Raw genomic sequence first — 8,042 nt, forward strand, 5'->3', positions numbered from 1 at the left:
GTGTCCTACATCCATTGGAATCACATCACATGAAATTTGAGCCTTGTATGAGAGGATATGAATAGGAACAAGACACCTATCCTTGATGGTGATAGATGAATCATCTACCCAAGAAACCTTATAGGGCTTAGGATGGGCAACTAACTTCAAACCTAGAAGAAGAAACCGCATTAATGCAACTTCTACTGTCAATGATAACCTTGCAATTTGTGGTTCCACACTTGACAAAGGTTTGGAAGATAGTATTCTTTCCAATCATCACTTTCTTCGGACTGTGCTAGAGCACACCTAACAACACTCATTACAGGAGTATCAAGACTACCTTCATTGAGGTTATCAAAAGATGGTAGGGCTCTAATGCAAGCTAATTGGGTGGGATCATCCTCTCATATTTCTACAATGTCTTCAATATTAGACTCATAGACTACTTCTTCTACCTCTTCCTCTCCATCCAATTCTTCAATCAACAAAGTCTTATTAGGACATTGGGCAGCCATATGACCAAAGCCTTGACACTTAAAGCACTGGATTCTAGAATTTGGCCTAAATGTCTCTCTAACCATACTCTTCCCTTTGTCTTCTGGGTAAGGGCCTATTGTTGGGATTGGGTCTAGTTTGAGGACCTTGTTGGTATCTACCCTAAGGATTTTCTTCTATGTGTAAGGGTCTGTTGTTGAGACAAGGCCTATTTTGGGTACCTTGGAGGTATCTACCTTGGGGACCATCAAAATTGTTGTGAGGCAACATGCGATTGTCAGATCTCCTTCCACCTTGGAGCCTAGGGATCAACTCTAAATCTTGCACTAAGGTATAAGCATCATCAAGAGTTGAGATCTGTCGAGCCACCAATTCTCTTTGAAGATCATAATTGAGACCTTTCCTAAATCTACTCAAGGTAATTGGCTCATCTTCAGTTGCATTGCTATGTATCCTGTACTCTTCAAATTGTTCTACATACTCAGTAGCAGACCTCTTGTCTTGTCTCAAATCATGCCATTGATCCAACAAGTTGCCTTGATGAGAGACTGGGAAGTACTTTTCATTGAGCTTGGCCTTCATTTCTTCCCAAAGAGTTATGGGTGGTTGGCGGGTCTTACGGAGGTGGTTGACAACACTATCCCAATGGAGTTTTGCTCTTCCTACAAGTTTCATTTTGGTAAACCTAACCTTTCTATCCTCAGACAGGTCATACCACTCAAAAAAATGCTCCATCTCTCGCACCCAATCATTGTAGACCTGAAGGTTCCTAACACCATCGAAGGTAGGAGCCTCTACTTTGATATGTTTAGCTGAGTTGTCTTCATTGTCTCAATGGTCTTGCCTAGGGTGAGGGCCATGCCTATTATTATTTCTTCCATTATGTGCATTTTCCTCATCATACTTAGCCTCTAAGTGGCCTAGATGGACAGTAAGCTCTACAATGGCTTGTCTTAATTCATCTTGGGGAGAAGGATCCATGTTTAGGTGGGATTGTGGACTAGACTGGGATTCAGAACTAGACTCTGATTTGGAATTAGAATGTTCTTCAAAACTAATTACTAGACGACCACTACGCAAATGCATGCAAAGAGATCAACAAACTAATTCTAACAAGTGAATAGTAAGGATAATACTCAAGTTAAATTATATGCGAAGAGAAGTCATGAATTCCACAGGTTGTTGCATTCAAGCAGTACTAGCTTTAACAAGAATTAAATTAAAAAGGACCTAATTATGACAATGTGATTAGGCTAGTTCAACCACTAATACTGAGAAGTAATTACTTTAAAGGATTTTTTTTTGTGTGTTTTTTTTTTTTTTTTTTTGGCTAAAATAAAATGCTGAAAGAAAAAAAACCAGCAGCTAAAATAACAAAGTCATGTGGAAGTTTAAGCAAAACAAAGGACAAAGGCAGTAGCATGTGACTAAGATAAAATTGAGGCACATAGTAGACATATTGATATTAAATTTGAAAGTACATTTCAATTCATTAAGATAGGAAAGTTCACACCTTGGATGGGCTGACTTAACAGCCTGGGCCTCACTAGACAATGGGTCACACTACCAACAATGGTGAAAGTGGGCTTGTGGTTCCTCACATGTAGTGAACGTGGAGCCTTCTTAAGAATTTTGCCTGCTTCGTGGACCTAACTTGACTTTTTTAAAAAAAATATATATAAAAATACAATAAAGAAATAACTAGAATATAAAGCTAAAGTCCTTATCTACCAAGTTCAAACAAAACTAAACACCGAAACTAGAGAAAATAGAAACAACGGAAAACTAAAAGAGACAGTGGAGCAAACACGAAACATCTTTGGAGTCGACGGCGAAGAGGCAGCTGGGCTCGTTGGCGATGATTGTCAGCGACACTCGAAGGTGGAGATCGGAACTGGTGAGTCAGATCTTAGAACCCATGAAGCGGCATGGTGGGAGAGAAGGTGATGGCGTGTCGATAGCGGCTGTTTGGTGATGATTTCGGTGGCGGGTTGTGTGATGGTGTCATTCCGTTGGTAGGATCGATGGTTTGGTGTTGGCTTTCAACTCTCTTCTGTCTCTATCTCCGATCTGGTGGATTGAAGTTATGAATCTGAATTTTATTTTATTTTATTATTATTATTTTTGGTGGTGGTCCTAAAGTCGGGCACGAATGGGGGTTACGGGTTTGGAGGGAGTAGTGGGTTTTCTCTGTTGGTTTTGGGATGAAGAATTCGTGTGGTCAAAGGGGGTATATGGTTCGGGCTGGTTCTGATTCTGGTTTGCAGATCTCGTGAGGTAAGAAATTAGGTTGCGTTGGTTTGCAAATCTCGTGGGGGAAGTATTTGAGTAATGGCATGTCTAGTGGTTGAGTTTTTTTCTGACGGTGAGTGTGGCTGTGGGTTGTTAGTCGTGATTTTGGTTGCTGAAAGGGAAGATCGGGTTAGGCTCTGATACCAAGTTGATGTAGGACAACCTAGGCTTCCCACCTAGATTAGTCCTATCGTAAAACCTTAGGCTTCCCACCTAAGGTGCTTGGAATCACCACCAAACAAATCAATGCAAATTGTTAGGTTCTAAATGTTTAGAACAACTGGCAAATCGTGAACACAAACTTGTCTAGATATAGATCTTAGGGTCTATAGGTATTATTAGACAATGCTTAAGGTGATTCAAGTCAAGATTCAAGAACATACAAGCTGCAGGTAGAAGATTTCATAATCTGTCTGGTTCGGTCGATCGAAAGACAGGCTCAATTGATTGAAAGTCGTATCTATAGAATTTTAATTAAACCCAAACAGCAGTTCAAGCCCATTAAGGATTAGGGTTTCTAATCTACTTCTCCCAGTATATAAAAAGGAAACCCTAAGCACGTTTTTATGTGTCTTTTCAGAGAGAAAAGAGTGTGCCTCTTTTGAATTTAGGGTTTTGTTCCTAAAAAACTCTCTTATGTCTTCTACCGGTGTTATTCCTTGAAGAATCTTAAGATCTGGTGTTGTAGAAGTTGTTGCCTTCTCTTGTCACCAAAGGTGTTGATGATCTAAACCTTCAAGAGTAGTCTTAGAGTCACAAATAGGAGAGTTAGTGTTGTTAAACCTTTGAGTGGGATCTCAAAATCACAAACGGGGGTGTTTGTGTTTTGCAAAGGCCAAAGAAAGAAGGAGTCCGTGGATTCGGAGTTTGCACGTGGTCGTGTCAGTAAGTTCTACTGGTGGGTAGTAATAAGAAGTCGAGCGTGGGGGCTTGTAAGTCTTATTGTATAAACTTCGATTCTTTCTAGTGGATTTGCTTTTTACCTTGAGGATAGCTAGGTTAAGTCCTCCCCAGGTTTTTTACCGGTTTGATTTTCCTGGGTTATCATATCGTTGTGTTATTTATCTTCCCGCTACTATGCATGATATGATTGCTTGATTGTGATAACCTAGACTTGTAATTTGGACTAAGTAATCACTTGGCTAATTACCTAGGTTAATCTAATTGTGTTTTTAAGGGGTCTAAAAACTAACACAAATAATCTCAATAATGATAATAATAGTCTGTAAAATACAAAAGGAACCATCCGAAGCTTTATATACAGCTTCCAGGAATCATAATGATAAAGATAAACTATCCTAAACAAATCCTAAACAATCTCAAATACTAATACGATAATCCTAACAACCTCAAATACTAATCCAATACTAAAGATAAACCCAAATAAAGATAACATAAATGATAAAGATAATCTCCACAGATGTGCTATCATGTGGTGTCCACACCAACTAGGGTCAGGGGAAGAATAGATCTACAGAATTCTATACCTAAACTCATGGGTTCAACTAGGGTGGAGGATGAAAGAGGTGGATGACCATCATGAGCATTGATGGCGTGAGTTTGGGTGCTGCAGAGGACGACGGAGGAGATGATCAAGACCTTGTGGTTAACGGAGATGAGAGAAAATAAAAAATATAAAGGCTTTTGTTAGTTTTGGCGAGTTGGAGCTTACATAGTTTTTTTTTTTTTTTTTTTGATTGACATGGTTTTTTTTGGTTGGTTTATGTAAAAAGATGTCTCCTCATTATTCCATTTGTCACATAAATAATAACACTAACAACAGTTAACAAACTGACTAACAATGCTCATTTTTTTAGCTTGGGGGACCAATGACACTTGAAACTTCAGGGACCAATTTTGCTAAAAGGGTACACTTAAAGGGACCAATGGTTTTGTTTCGCCTAGTTTATAAGAGCTTGCATCAAGATGATAAACAAACACCATACAACAACTTAATAGAATATTGGAATGGAGACCACATACTTTATACAATCTATGATATTGTTCTGCCTACTTCCTACTTTTTCGAACCAAAACTCTGAAAATTTTGACCCATAACACTGTAGAAGACTTTGCATAGACTTTAAAATAAGGCAAGAGAAACTGAATAATAAACAGAGGAAAAAGTAATAGGTCCAGAATAAACCACTCCATAGACTGAGGTAGAAGTAGTGATAATGTCTAAATGCTTGCTTGGGAGACAAACTTTTCATTTTTTTTTTTTTTTGAATAACTGAACTTTATTAAAAATATGAACATCACCCTGCACACAAGTACATGCAGGTGGTCAAATCAAGGGAAATTACAATCATCAAGAAATTAGAACAAATTAGAACTTGAATGGTATGATAAAGCAGTCATCCATTCATATAAGGAATATAGTAAAAGCATCTTAAAACTTGTCGTAGACCATTCTAACGCTTCAAATGCTCTAATGTTCCACTCTCTCTGTATAGCCTACATAAATCCTAAAGGTAAAGCTCTGCTAATTAACTAAATGCGTGTTGCCATCTTTGTTTACCAGACCGGCTGGTTGGTAGGTGGGTATTTGTCCACAGTAGTCTAGTTGATTGGCTGACAAAGGTGCTTCACCCTTTTGAGGTGCCCATGTTACAAGAAAAAGCCAGATCAAGTTGTTTGCTGATTTATAGGAATGAATTATAAAGTCAAAACCACACCAAAATACTCCTAAGTAGTTGGTGTGATGATTATTGCCTTTTACTAAAAGTGACAAGTTGTAGATTTGAGTCTGGGAATCAATCTCTCCAAAACAAATGAGAGGTAAAGCTGCCTACCATGGCCTCCCTCAAACCCCACAAAAGTGAGAGTTTTGTGCACTAAGCACAACCTTTTTTAGCTAGGTGTTCATATCTCCTTTCAATAATCATCTAACTCTAATCTGTTAACGAATACGACATTGTGGCAAGACTGAAAATCTATCCCAACCTAACTTTTTGTTTCTCCAAAGGTTGCAACAAAAAGTAATTGTCTCAAAATCAAATGTGAATTGTCCCCAACCTTCCCATACTTTATTCAAGTAACTCACTTCCAAAGGTGATTTCTTTCCTCTCCAAATCTCCACAATTGTTTACCCAAAAAAATTGGGTTAAAAAGTATCCAGATTTCTCACCCCTAATCTCTCATTCTACAAACAATTGATAAAATAGCACCAGCATAAAGAATAATTTAGAAATCGTCAAAAGTTGGTGAGATTTTTAAAACTTTGGTCACGTTTACAAAATTGATAAAATTTTAGTCACGTTTAAACAAAGCAAAATATTAATTGATTCATTAGCCAATTAAATTTAACATTCAACTCATCAAAATCAAGACCTTATACTTTCCACTTAAAAAAAAATAATAACAAATCAAACTCTCTTTAGGCTAAGATGCTCATTTCAACATAAACAAACAAACTAAAGAGTATCAAATATATGGAATTATATAACTAATTCAATGAATCCATGAATAGTGTAGAGCCAAAAACCCAACCCTTCCATGGCTTTTATATCATAAGAAAGCACATGATTTTGTTTTGTTTTTTTTTTTTTTTTTTGAGAAATAAGAAAGCACTTGATATGTCTCAATTGAGATGAAACCTTCCAATTCTCAAACTAAAATATAGAACCTAGAATTCAAAATCATACCTTGCTGCTATATTCCTCAGTTTGAGGATGAATAAGAATAGAGAGAGAGAGAGAGAGAGAGAGAGAGAGAGATAGAGACCCAGCAGAGGATGTGCAAGTTAGTTTGAGTGGAGCAGGGTTTGCTAAACTCTTTTATTATATGCAAAAATAAACCTATGATGCACGGGTATGGATATGGGTATTGGTACGATATGGGTACAAGTAAAGGGGATACGGCATTTTTTCAAACGCTTAGAATACGATATGTCACGGATACAACAATTATTTAATTAATTAGTATTTATTTTTAGGCATATTTAAATAATTTTGGACATAAATTTTGTTTAGGTTTTAAAATTAAGTAGCTACAATATCATGTTTGAAAATCTAGTATACAAGATTTTTTAAGAAAAAATTATATATAAAAACATAATAAAAATTATATACAAGGCTGCAACAGTGCAACATAATAAAAAAGTATACTAAGTTTTTATTTTATGCTTTAAAATGTTTATATTCAACTTCCAATATCCATTGAGACTGCCATGATAATGGTGCTGTTTTTTTAAGGGAAAAAAAGAAATAAATAATATCCGTGCTTCCCATAAATAAACCAATTAGGCTCCAGAAATAAAAAATGCAAATATAAAGTTAAAATTTCATAAAACAAACATGAATTCTAATATCAAACTCCAAATAAATAATATAACATGCAGCAAAGAAAACCCAAAATGAAAAAGAAAAAGAAAAGATACTATAACAGCTAAATATACAAATAAAACAGTAATTAAATGACATTATAACCCAGAAATTAATATTGAAAACTGAAGAAGCATACCTTCCTCATAAACTTTTTTAATTTGATAAGATCATACCTTGCTCAGAAACCTTGAAAAATGAACAAAATTTAAATAGATTAGTAAACCAAAGGGCCAAGCTGGATGCAAAAACCCAATTTCATTCCCACTAACAAATATGAGAGCAGGTAAGGGGGAAAATCAAAAAATTAAAGTAAACACATAACTTACAATTTTTAAAACTCCAAGTGACAAAGAATGGCAACCCTCTACTAAGCAACATTTTTGCCAAAGAATGCATATTGTGACACATCAAATAATGTATTATGACTATGAAATTGAAATCTGCTGTCAACACTACAAAACTTTTTTTCTTAAAAAAAAAAAAAACCTTCAAATATAACAAAGACATTTAACAAAGTGCTGACATTAATAATTCCACTAACATCAGTATCACAGGAGAGAAGAAATAGAAACTGACTATAACATAAACGTTTATGATGAAATAAATGAAACTAACATTAGTATTACAGCAAAGATATTGAAGGAGAGAAGAAACAAAAACTGATTATAACATCGATATTTCTGGTGTAATCCAAACTTTAGAAGCTGCATTTGCTTGATAAAAAAGAAGGAATGAAAAAATTTACTAAAGTTTTTTTTAATGACCTTCCATTCAAGTTAAATATTATTATAACCACTTAATCATATGTGCATTTCTCTTAGATGCAAATGCAATATTTTTTAAAGAAAGTACAGTTAAGCATTACCAAAAATTGTGAAAGTCTAAAGATATAAGACATAAGACATAAACAACAGTAAATGGGATATAAATAATAAGACATAATCA

Source organism: Quercus lobata, chromosome 9, assembly GCF_001633185.2.
Source record: "Quercus lobata isolate SW786 chromosome 9, ValleyOak3.0 Primary Assembly, whole genome shotgun sequence".
NCBI lineage: Eukaryota > Viridiplantae > Streptophyta > Magnoliopsida > Fagales > Fagaceae > Quercus > Quercus lobata.